Here is a 12220-nt window from a genome sequence, read left to right as displayed (position 1 = left end):
TGCTGCTGCTTCCGGGAGCTGCTTGAGGTGAGAGCCGTCCAGAGCCTGCACCCCTGACCCTAGCGTGACCAGATGTCCCAATTTTATAGGGACAGTCCTGATTTTTGGGTCTTTTCCTTATAGAGACTCCTATTACCCGCAACCCCCTGTCCCGATTTTTCACACTTGCTGTCTGGTCACCCTACCTGATCCCCTCCAGAGTCCCAACCCCCTGCCCCAGCCCTGATCCCCCTCCTGCCCTCCAACCCCCTCGGTCCCAGCCCGGAGCCCCTCCCTCACCCTGAACTCCTTATTTCTGGCCTACACCCCCAGCTGGAGCCCTCACACCCTCCCGCACCCCAACATCCAATTTTGTGAGCCATACAATTTCCATACCCAGATGTGGCCCCCAGGCCAAAAAGTTTGCCCACCCCTGTGCTAGATGATGTACAAACTACAGAAATAATCTGTACTTTAGCTAGGTGTACCTGGGAGGGATCCAGAGCAATAGCAGGGCCTACAGTGAATCACTTGAGTGCAGGGTTTATAGCTGTTACAGTGGGATCATTAATGACCACATGTGTGAAGGCCCTTGGCTTTATTGCTGCATGAATGAAACCTGCTCTTGCTTTGGACCCTTCCAACACACACCCGGGGAAGAGAGAAAATAGAAGAATATAAGAAATAAGATTATTATCAGAGCTTTCTTGAACATGAGGAGCTCACTCTTTACTAGCAATTATTAGTTCATCTCTGTCACATTCACCTTTCTGGAATTATTTCCCTGCTGGATACCATCTTTGATTCAAACAGCGTCTTTTTGTAGAAATTGAAAGGCAAAGTTAGATTAAGGATGATTAGACAATTCCAAATTCTACCAATCACTAGCTCTGTGGCCTTGGCCAGTTCATTTAGGGAATATTTTCAAAGGCACAAATGGCAGTTAGAAGCCTAACCTGACCGTCAGTGGGCGCTAGGTGCTTAACTGCCATTTGTGCCTTTGAAAATCTGTCTTTTGCTGAATCTGCATCTCAGTTCACACATTTTCAAAGTAATGGGAACAACCAAACGTATCTGCTTCACAGCTGTAATTATTGGTGGTATAGTTCTCTGAGACCTTCCAAGGAAATATACCAGATAAACACAACTGTTATTGAAAGTTCTGTGTGATATAAACTGTAGAACTGAGACCAACACAACAGCAGACAGCACACACATTGAAGAAGACACACAAATTGGTACCCTAGAATATATAGGACGGATGGGCCAGGACAGAGATGTTCAGTGTGGTCTTTCTTCTGTTTGGATGGAATGAGACTGTGATGATGAAGATAAAGGATCAGTAGGAACGTATGTAGAACCTGATGATGAAGTAGTTTGACAATTAATGAGGCCAAGATTAATTAAAATATATATTACCTTCCAAAATCGCCATAAAAATTCCCAGACTATCTTATTTCAATGGGTTTAATCACTATTATCTGTGCCTGAAGGGTAATTTTTTAGAACTGTTCCATATTTTCTTCAATATCAATACTTCTGGGATGTCAGTTTTTCAGAATTTATCTGAGCCTTACATTTGGAGTTCCTGAATATCATGAGTTGTAAAGTAACCCGATCAAATGCTAGAGGCTAGATTTAAAGCAGAGGCAGAGAGTCCCAACAAAACATTGAAACCTAAAATGAATTTAAACTCTGGTTCATTGAGTGGAAAGACTATAGATCTACAATGTACATAATTAATTAGACTCAAATGTACCGACTTCCTTAAATGTACTAATATTTTTAAACATGTGAGTGAATCAGGTCACAGACTGGAACAAAATGTCTTGTGAGCAATGTCCTCATCAAAGTGAGTTTGAAGATAAGCACACAAGTGCAAGGTCTCAACTCAAATAATAATACTTTTAAATAAGTGATCACTGTCCCAGGATTTCAATTTATTTATGCTTTGAACACATTTTATTCCATTTAACTTCTGATAAATATGTATAGTTTTAACTTCTGTTTGGTAATGTTCCTTTGTGGTAACACAGTACTGTTAGTGTTAAGGTGCACTGAATTTTTTTTCCTTTTATTTCAGGGAATTATTTTTCTTTCAGTGTTTTTGGTTGCATATTTTGTTTCTTCCATTTTTGCTGGTTTGGAGTCCATTCTCATACTGGTATCAAATCAGAGCTGCAATGGTTTTATATTGGTATAAGTGGGAGGGAAAATTAGTCTCTTCATACTATTTCTACTTTTCAGTGTTGAGATTTTCAGACTCCTTTGATCTAATATGGACTGTTCCTTCCCAAATCTGTGTTTCCGAGCCAATGATGTATTCTTACTGTATCACACAGTCAAAGAGGGATGATCCTTAATGGGAGCAATTCAATGTTTGTACAGAAAATAGGTTGGATAAATACTCTCTGAGCTCCAAACAGAAGCATGGACATCCAAACAGTGACTACAGCAAAGACTGGTGTGCAGTTTCCTTTCTGTCAGGTCATCCTATTTGTTTCCCTGCCTTCCTCTTGGCTGACAGAGTCAGTTCTTATATCTTTGATTAGGAACATAGGAATTGCGATACTGGATCAGCCCAATGGCCATGTAGTCCAGTATCCTGTCTCTGACTGGAGCCAGAATCAGATGCTTCAATGGATGGTGTAAGGACTCTGCAGTAGGAAGATGTGTAATAATTCCCTCCTCCCCGCACCCCCCCCGCCCCCGTCCTCATTGACTTAAGACCTGAATTCTAATTTAAGTCAATGGAAAGGCTGATTGATTTCAGTTTTGTTGGATCAGCTCTCAGATGATACCAGAGTGCGTAGCAAAATAGTGCTTATAATGTCAATAACAATTTCAGAATAAAATTTAGGAACACATGAGTATCTTGATTGCTTTCCTCTTTCAGTTCATTCATAATTTCATTCTTCCTCATTAAATGGCAACTATCGCCAGTGATCAAATTAGCCCATTGCCTAAAATAAACAAATTTGAGCACAGTAAAGGATGAGAGTTTTTTAAACAAATGGTTTTGATACTGAGGCGTTTAACAAATTACCCGACAAGTGAATTAAGAAGATGCCATAAATAGGTGGAAGGTGTATCTATGTAAGTGCTAGTCATTATTATTGCTTGATGTTCATGGCATTTTAGAGTAGTGATAAAAAAAGATTTTTGCCAGGAAGATCTTACAGTTTAAAAGCCTGATTCTGCAAATATTTACTTCCACAGGACTACTAATGGTAGTAAGCACCATGCCTGATACATGTTTTCAGAATCCAAGCCCCTAAATTAAGACAGAAGTGGAGATGACAACATGATTATGCATTCACTGGAGAAGCTATTCCATGTGGCTTGGATCCAATCCAATCCCTGTGGAAGTCAACGGAAAGACTCCTATTGATGTTATTCTTAGCTATCCAGGTATTTCTATGTTTTTATATGCTTCCTAAAGGCCTCCCAATCCTAACACCACCTCTGTGAGGAAAAGAAGCACTATCCCTACTTTACATATGGTGAATTAAGGTACAGAGTATATTAAGTGACTCGCTCATGGTTACATAGTACACCTGTGAGTAAGCCAAGAACTGATCTTAGGTCTCCTCAGACCAAGTACAGTGCCTTATCTAGTGGACCATCCTTCCAATCTCTAATGGGAGTTGAATCAAGCCCCTAGAAAGTAGCAAATACTTTTTAAAAAAAGTTTGTATATATTTTATTTTGTAATGTAATGTAAAATAAAATGTAGCCACTTCAGGGATCAGGACATGATTCTTTTTTTTGTATCTGGTTATACATCCCCCAACGCACACCTCCCCGTTTTGCCCTGTCAAACAAGTTAGTAGTTTGTGGTGATGTTTTTTTAAAAAACGAATTTAACTCTACATTTTTCTTGAGCAGTCTGGAAGTCTTGTTTCTAGCTACAGAACAGGAACCAACCAGGCAGCAGCAGTGCAAGTCTCCCACACAACCCTACAACTGAACCTTCAACCTTGAAAGTTTAAAGGGATAGTTCAGGTTCCTTACCTAATCCCTTGCTTGGCCCCTCTGCCACAAAGCATGATGGGATCTTTTGTGATATGGGCACCTGTCCACAAGGAAGTAGATGGATCTAATTTCTCTGAAGCCCATCACCATGGTCTCTTAGAGTTTCCTTGTTTCACGAAGGCTAAAGAACACACTTCAGATTTTTACTACTTTTGGCCACTACTGACCTGGGTCAGATTTAAACAAACAAGCTATATTTTGACTCAGTTCTGTTTGTAAATGCAAAATAAAATGTAGAGATTTGCTTCTTTGAGTTGTGTTTAAAAATCCCTCCTCTAGCCGCCTTTTCCTTTCAGATTTTCAAATTATTACAGAATGGTTTGGTTTCTATGGAATATTACTGGAAAAGAAAGTACAATGAGACTATGTGGTAAAGAGTAAAAAAGCTGAAATTCACTTGATCAGAAAAAAAACAGGGTCTGATTTTAATCTCACATTAGTTTTACACTGGTGTAACTCCACTGATTTACACAGTTTTAAATAAGATAAAAATTAAGCTCTACACCTGAGTGCTGTAAAATTAAGCCTAAAATAATATTATTAAAATGGATTATAAGTAAATTAGGAGGATCTGAAAACCTGCTTATCAACTGTGTAACTAGTAATATACTGAAAAATGGAAAATACTGAATTATCACTTTCGTTTAATTGCAGATAGAGAGCTATAATGAAAGCAAATACTGTTTGCACATATATAAAGCTTTGTCATACAATAAGCATAAAACTTTTGTTACATTTCTGCTTTATCAGTTGACTGTTTCATTCTGGAGATTTGTACCAGTTACAATAGTAAATGAAGTAAGAATGAGAATCCTAATAAAATTCAAATACTGTACTTAAAATAAAAAACATGGTTGTTCATAAACAGACTATTGACTTTCATTGGGTTAAACAGCTCATGTAGTGATTAGGCTTGGAAACCATAATTGTTCTTGTCACCCAAACTCTGCTGCAGTCAATATCTTTTTATCATATACATTTTTAATCATGTATTAATAAACAAGAAGGTGTGTTTTATTGATGGCTGGATTAGTTTATTGACCAACTCGACAACTCTATATCCAGTTTCTGAAAACATAAACAAGGTCAACATGTAAAGATAGGGTAAAGTATATCAAGGATAGAGAATGTGCTTTTCCCCCAGGTCTTGGTAGGATTTTCCTTTTGTTTAGGAATTCTAGACAGGGAACAGTTTCGAAACTTTGGTTGGAAATTGCATAAAGAGGTTTTCTTTCTATTATGATAGCATCTGAGCTTATAAAAGGGGTACATCTGTACAGTATACCTTCATTAAGGACCATCTCTAGTAAGCAATTCCCCAGCTCGACTTTTCCCCTTTTATTATTCTTCCAAGTTTACAATGCAGTTTATTCAGCGTGCAGTTAAAGGCCAACTCTACTAAGCAATTGTTTTCCTGGTCTCCCCAGTGTTCTGTCTCTCATTCACACAAACACAAAATTCACAAGCATATACCACACTGTCAGCTCAACTATCAGCTCCTATGAGGCTGGACTGTGTAAAGGGAAAAGAAAAGGTGGGATTGCCCAGGCAGCAATACTGGGAGATTGTGTGCCTTTGGAAGGCTGGGGCCAAACTTTCAAAAACTGGTTCCTAAACTGCACCTATACTATGTAAACATGGAAAACTTTTTCTTGTCCTTAACTCTGCTGGCCATAGATTTCTCCTTGTGTCTCTTTGCTACTCTGATCCATTTTCTACAGTTCTTAGCTTCTGATTTACATTCATTACTATCCACTTCCCCTTTCTTATATGTGTATGTGTGTATTTATTTTAATTTGTTATAGCGGTCTTCACTTCCCCGCTAAACCAGATTAGTTCTTTTAACCAGTACGGCCTTCTTCCTTGATTTTGAGATTGTGACTTTTTGGGCATCTATTAATGTATTCTTAAACAATTCCCAATTATCATTCACATTTTTCTGATTAAATTCTTCCTTACAGATGATTTGGCTCATAATTATTTTCAGCTTTCTGAAATTGGCGCTTTTATAGCTCCAAGTATATATAGTACTGTTTTGGACTTTATTCTGTTTGCATATTATAAATTTGATCATTACTTTTTAGTTCTGCAATCAATTCTTCTTTAACTGTCACAATGAGATCGAATATAGAATTTCCCTGTGTTGAGGGAATGATAGCATGAGACCTCAAGCATATGTTGCTCAAATTGAAGTTCCCCCAGGATCACACAGCTTCTCCCTGCCCCAACATTATAGATAGGTGCTTAAGGAGCCAGTCTTCCTGTTCCCTAGTATGATTTGGTAGTCTGTGGCAGTCACCAACTAGTACCCCATCTTGTGCTTTATCTCAAAGAAGACCAGGCAGTTGTGGAGAAGCTAAATTAATTCTTTGCATCGGTCTTCATTGCAGAGGATGTGAGAGAGATTCCCACATCTGAGCCATTATTTTTAGGTAACATATCTGAGGAACTGTCCCAGACTGAGATGTCAATAGAGGTGGTTTTGGAACAAACTGATGAATTAAACTGCAATAAGTCACTGGTACCAGATGGTATTCACTCAAAAGTTCCGAAAGAACTCAGATACGAAATTGAAGAACTACTAACTGTGATATGTATCCTATCACTTAAATCAGCCTCTGATATCTATTTCTCCAAGATGAATCTCATTTATTTATATACTTTATTTCTAATCTTTGTAGATTCCTTTGTATAGCTAGTTGGTTCATATTATATTGATGCGGGAGGGAAGAAGTGCCTTAGTACAATTTACTCATGTGGCTGTTTCTGGTGCTTCCACTCTAATAGTTTAAAAGGTGTAGCTTTTATATTTTCTCTTGCTTGTACCACTGTATAATCCTTGGGCCACTGGTCAAGGGAAACACTTAAGATCTTTATATACCAAGGTAAAAAAGAGCTAGTGTAATGATGAAGACAGAACTACTAGTGTAGAAAGTTATTAAACACCACCAGTAGCCCAAGGGCACTGCAGTCTTAAATGGGGATCTTTAAGAAGGCACATGTGTAACACAGAATCCTGTACTCCATTAATACCCTGAAGTACTGTGAGAAGGGAGCTCAGACAGAAGCAAAGAAGCAGATTATACTGTACATTGCCACAATAAATATACTTTTGACAGAAAATAAAAGGTGAAACAGAAAGACATCCATGCTGAATGATGAAGAGGAGCCTGCAGATGAGTAGTACACTGGAGAAACTGTTCATCCTTATATGACTATTACCCTGGTAATGCTGCCACATGCACTAAGATCTTGTGTTAGAAGTGCCCGTCATGTAAGCTAAAGCTGCCCAGAGGCACCCCATTAATTGGACTATTCCTCCTTGCCAATTGTTGTCAAAGTTTTAGCGGATCAGGCCAGGTCTTGTCAGCTTACTATTACTTCATCACTTTTTTGATTTACATATTTTCTGTAGGGCTGTCAATTAAGTGCAGTTAACTCATGCTATTAACTCAAAAAATTAATTGTGATTAATCACAGTTTTAATCACACTGTTAAAAAACAGAATACCAATTGAAATGTATTAAATATTTTGGTTTTTTTCTACATTTTCATATATATTGTATTCTGTGTTGTAATTGAAATCAAAAAGTGTACAAAAACAAAACAATGTAAAACATTAGAGCCTACAAGTCCACTCAGTCCTCCTTCTTGTTCAGCCAATCACCAAGACAAACAAGTTTGTTTACATTTACAGGAGATAATGCTGCCCTCTTCTTAGAATCATAAAAGATTAGGGTTGAAAGAGACCTCAGGAGGTCATCTAGTCCTGCAGTTTTTCCATTTGAACAGGAGAATCCCCTTGGATTCTATGCTAATGGTACTATTGGTATTATAAATATCCCCTCTGAATTCCTATCATACATTTTTTTAATTGAAACTGCAGATTCCATATGCAACTTCTGAAGAATTTCATGTTTTCTAGGCAGGTGTATCGGATATATGGAGGTGGGGAAATAACCCAAAAATAGTTAATATTGAAAGGAAGGCAACTGCTAAGGCAGACTTATGGAATTATTGAAATGAGTATTACAAACCACCCATCAGTGGAGAAAGAAAATGGTGACGTAGGCAGACATCTGAGCCTGGAATGAAAAGCCAGGAACACGTCAGTTTGAATCATGGCTCTGACACAGACTTATTTTGTGGATTTAGGCAAATCCCTTAACATCTCTCAGTTTTCCCATTTGTAAGATTTGGATAATAACTACCTATGTCAAAGAGGTGTTGTTCAGGTTAATTAGTTACTATATGTAAGATGCTTTGAGGATTTAAAAGGCTGTAAAAGTGCAAATATAAATATATATATAAACATATGTCAGGCCTATCTAAAATTAACAAGAGGATGCTCTAGATAGCAACATAAGTGTATGAGGAACTGTATAAATGGTCAACTCTGCTGAACAAACAACAGGTCCCTTCCTTGAAGAGTTTAGAATCTTAGGATTCTATTAGGAGAGAGAATACAATGGAACTTGTACAATACAGGGTGCTACCTGGTCACTGTAATTGGAGGTTTCAGAGTAACAGCTGTGTTAGTCTGTATTCGCAAAAAGAAAAGGAGTACTTGTGGCACCTTAGAGACTAACCAATTTATTTGAGCATGAGCTTTCGTGAGCTATAGCTCATGCATCCGATGAAGTGAGCTGTAGCTCATGAAAGCTCATGCTCAAATAAATTGGTTAGTCTCTAAGGTGCCAAAAGTACTCCTTTTCTTTTTACTGTAATTGGAATACTTCCCAGGATAGGAGGATTTACAGGAGGAGAGGAAGGGGGTTTATACAACAGATGTGGGCTCATTGTACCTTAATTACCTAAGTATATGGACAGAGGTGAAACGTGGCACAAAGTCAGGAGTTGGTAAAGGAAACAAAGAGCCCAGTCCTTAGATATCCAAGCACAGTTCCTATTAAAGCCAATGGGAGCTTTGCCAAAGTGAGGACTGGGGGTGTGATTGTATCACAAAGTTCCACATTCAGATCTCCCCCTTTGGTGGTAAGGAGAGGGTAGCCTTCTCTGCAGCAGCCAAAGATGCTCTGAGGCTCAGCACACAAGGAGGAGGCAGGGTGTGGGAGGGGACATGGGTCCTGCTGAATTTTGCCTAGAAAGATAAAACAGCCACAGGATGAATTATCTTCCCATATCCCCCACTCCTGAGGCTGGGAACCCCTCTAAAAAGCCACTAGCTGCAGACACCATGTCAGCATAGCTACATTGAACTCACACCATCAGGGAACAGAAACAGGACCTACAGGGGACAAAGAGACTGTGAGAAGCCCTGTGCCTCTGTGTAGCTAGTCTAGGTCTCCCACTAATGGCCAGGATCTGTGAATCTGGCTTTCTGGGCTGACCCCATTATCTGTTCCAAGATAAGCAAACCTCACCCACCCCATGAAACATAAGAAAACTCAGCAAGGTTTTCGTCACTGAGTTCCCTTCTCCCTTAACTCCCTCCTCTGAGTTTTTCCACCTAAGGAGGCAAGAGGCCCCAAGTAAGGACAGAAGTATTTTCCCTCAAGGAAACTGTCAGGAGAGGAGTGTGGAAACACAGGAAGTGTGAAGTGGTATAGGAGGATCTGAGAGCAGGGCCAGAGTGCTTTAAATTTGGAAAGGAGAAGCCTGAACTTAATGGAGAAGAAGAGGGGGGAGCTAGTGTAGCAATTCAAGCAGGCAGGGAGTGTGGGAGAGATGGTCAGGGTGGTGGGAAAGGAAGAAGTTCTTGGCACCAGCATTTTGGATTGATTGGTGGGAGTAGAAAATGGTGTAAAGAACAATACTACAAATAACATGTATAAAGAGTATGGAAAAAGTGAGTAAACAACATGTGACTTTTAGTGCCAAGACCCATTTTTTCCTTGGATATTAATTTTAGCAAGCACAAAAATACACTTCCAGTGTCCTAACGGTCATGAGTGTATGCAGTGTAGTTGTATCCATACCAGTCCAAGGATACTAGAGAGACAAGGTGGGTGAGATAATATTGGAAGTGGGTCCAATAAAAGATATTCCCTCACCCACCTTATCTCTCTCAAAAGATCATGGGGTCTGTTCCAGAAGGTGCCTCTGTATTTTGGAGATTAAACTTAAATCCCTTTCAAAGAAGCGATGTAAAAAAACCACAAACAAACCATACACCCCCTTTCTGGCCAGCACTGCACCAGGTGTAGGCACACAGAGAGGTTACATTTGCTTGGTGCTGTCACAAGGCCCTTCTGCACAGATTTTATGCCAACAGGTGTCCTGCTCCCTGGGTTGGGCTTTAGGACTCTGCATAACCCAGGGTTAAATCTAGTCCTGTAAATTTAATTAGTTTCATACATATGGATAATTTAGTATAATATATTTGGAGGATGTAACTTTCCTGAAGTCAAAGTGCTTGACTTTGTGTTGATAAAATAGAACATAATAAGCCTTCCTAAATTATGTAAACTGAAATGACACATAGGGTCTGACCTTGGTCAGCCAATGGGGAAGCAAGGCCAAATTTTCAAAAAAGTTACTACCTATTTTGGGTGCCAATCTTGAGATACCCAAAAACTGAGGCACTTAAAATCAGTGACCATTTTTAAAAATGTAGACCTTTGTCATTGACTTCAGTTGCAGAAGGATCAGGCACATTATAGCACTGCACCATGTATGAAGGGCCTGACCCTGCATTCCTTGCACGTCAAAACTCACATCAGAACTCAATGGCCCTGTTGACTTGAACGAGAGTTATAGATGAACAGGGTATGCAAGGATTGCCCACTCAGCATTCAGTGCCATTTGGATATTTGTAAATGACTTGTACAGTACAGGAGACAAGGTGCCCACTACAAGGTAGTAAAGAGTGCAATTTCATGCACTTCACACAGTCCTTCTATATACATGTTCTGTTTACTACCTATACCAACACTCAAGGAGGACCCTGAATTTAGTGACTAGTTATAGTATATAACAGTTTCTCACACACAAAAAAAGACCAGTTTATGAACTGAAAATGATTACTTTTTAAAAAATACTTCATTGATGCACATCATTTGAGAGCCACACATTCAAATTCACATTAAAATAACAAAGCTGATACATTTTTACTACATCTGCAGACCAGAGATCGCACTTTGCTTTAAAAAGCACCACTTTATTCAACTTTTCTTGAAAGCAGACTTCTCCCCTCATCTCCAGAAAGTCCTTAATGTGACATCTGTCCCCACACTGTCACCTGTTTTAAAACTAACAAATGCATGACATATAATACAAGATTTATAAATTAAAGAAACCCACCCCTTTTAAGTAATATTCTTTAAATCTCAGTTTTTGACAGTCCTCCTATTTGCTCAGTAACTGTAATAGGCGTATTTTTCAGAAAATAGTGAATAAAAACTGACAAGCTATCGGGGGAATCTGAATGCATAATTGATAGGGGCATAAATTAATATGATTAGGCCTTTATTGGGTGCCACTGCTGCCAAACCTACAAAAGGGGCATGGAATAAAACATGGCTATGTTCTCAGTGCTGATAGGCATCAATATGTAATGCATATTATCTCAAGCCTTCTCATGTAGTCTGCTTATGACAGCACTCAACCTAATTGAAATTTTTATCTTTCTGTTGCATACAGACAGTTTTGACTAGCTGCTTCCAGGGAAGAGAGAGAAATCCAAATGACCCAAGTGAAGGTTTCTCTGTGGAGGTACACATCCTTCTCGCAAATCACTTTAAAATGGCTTTCTACTTTCTGGCTTTATAAAGTCATCTTCAGCAAGCTGCATTAAAGAAGACCTCAATACCTGGTTTGCTTGTCCCCTTTTTAAAGGAGCCTAACAATGCATTCCTCCAAAAGGCAAAAGAGACAGTCAAAAGATTTCTGCATAAAAATCAATATATTATCTGTTCACTTCCATTTGGGCTTCATTCTGCCACATTTATTCATGCTGAGTATGTATTGCTGGGTTGGAAATGTTTTTCCCATCCTGCAAATAGTTTTGAGATTCAAAACATTTTCTCAGTCCAAATTGAGATGAAAAGTTGATATCTCAAAATTTTCTGTGAACTGAACCCCTCAAAAAAGTTTGGTTCAGGTCAACCAAAAGTTTTTGTTATGACTCTTTTTTCCTATAAATTAACTTAAATTTTGAAATGAAAAGACATTTCAGACCTCTAAAAAGGATGTTTTGACAATTTCAAAATGTTTTTCTAATTTTTTTAAAAGGAGAAATTAGCTA

At 38.7% G+C, this 12220-nt stretch overlaps 1 long non-coding RNA gene across 1 annotated transcript in view; it reads left to right on the top strand.

Annotated features, from left to right (window-relative positions):
• LOC141985284 (uncharacterized) overlaps positions 1 to 11777 on the top strand; it is a 43464-nt gene extending 31687 nt beyond the window's left edge. Inside the window, exons 3-4 of the long non-coding RNA XR_012638898.1 lie at positions 3199 to 3390; positions 11617 to 11777. This is a non-coding gene — a long non-coding RNA (uncharacterized LOC141985284). The remainder of the gene's footprint in view (positions 1 to 3198; positions 3391 to 11616) is intronic.
• Positions 11778 to 12220: the final 443 nt, after the last annotated feature.

This window comes from Natator depressus, chromosome 3 (assembly GCF_965152275.1).
Source record: "Natator depressus isolate rNatDep1 chromosome 3, rNatDep2.hap1, whole genome shotgun sequence".
Classification (NCBI taxonomy): domain Eukaryota; kingdom Metazoa; phylum Chordata; order Testudines; family Cheloniidae; genus Natator; species Natator depressus.
This window is presented reverse-complemented; position numbering and strand designations above follow the sequence as displayed.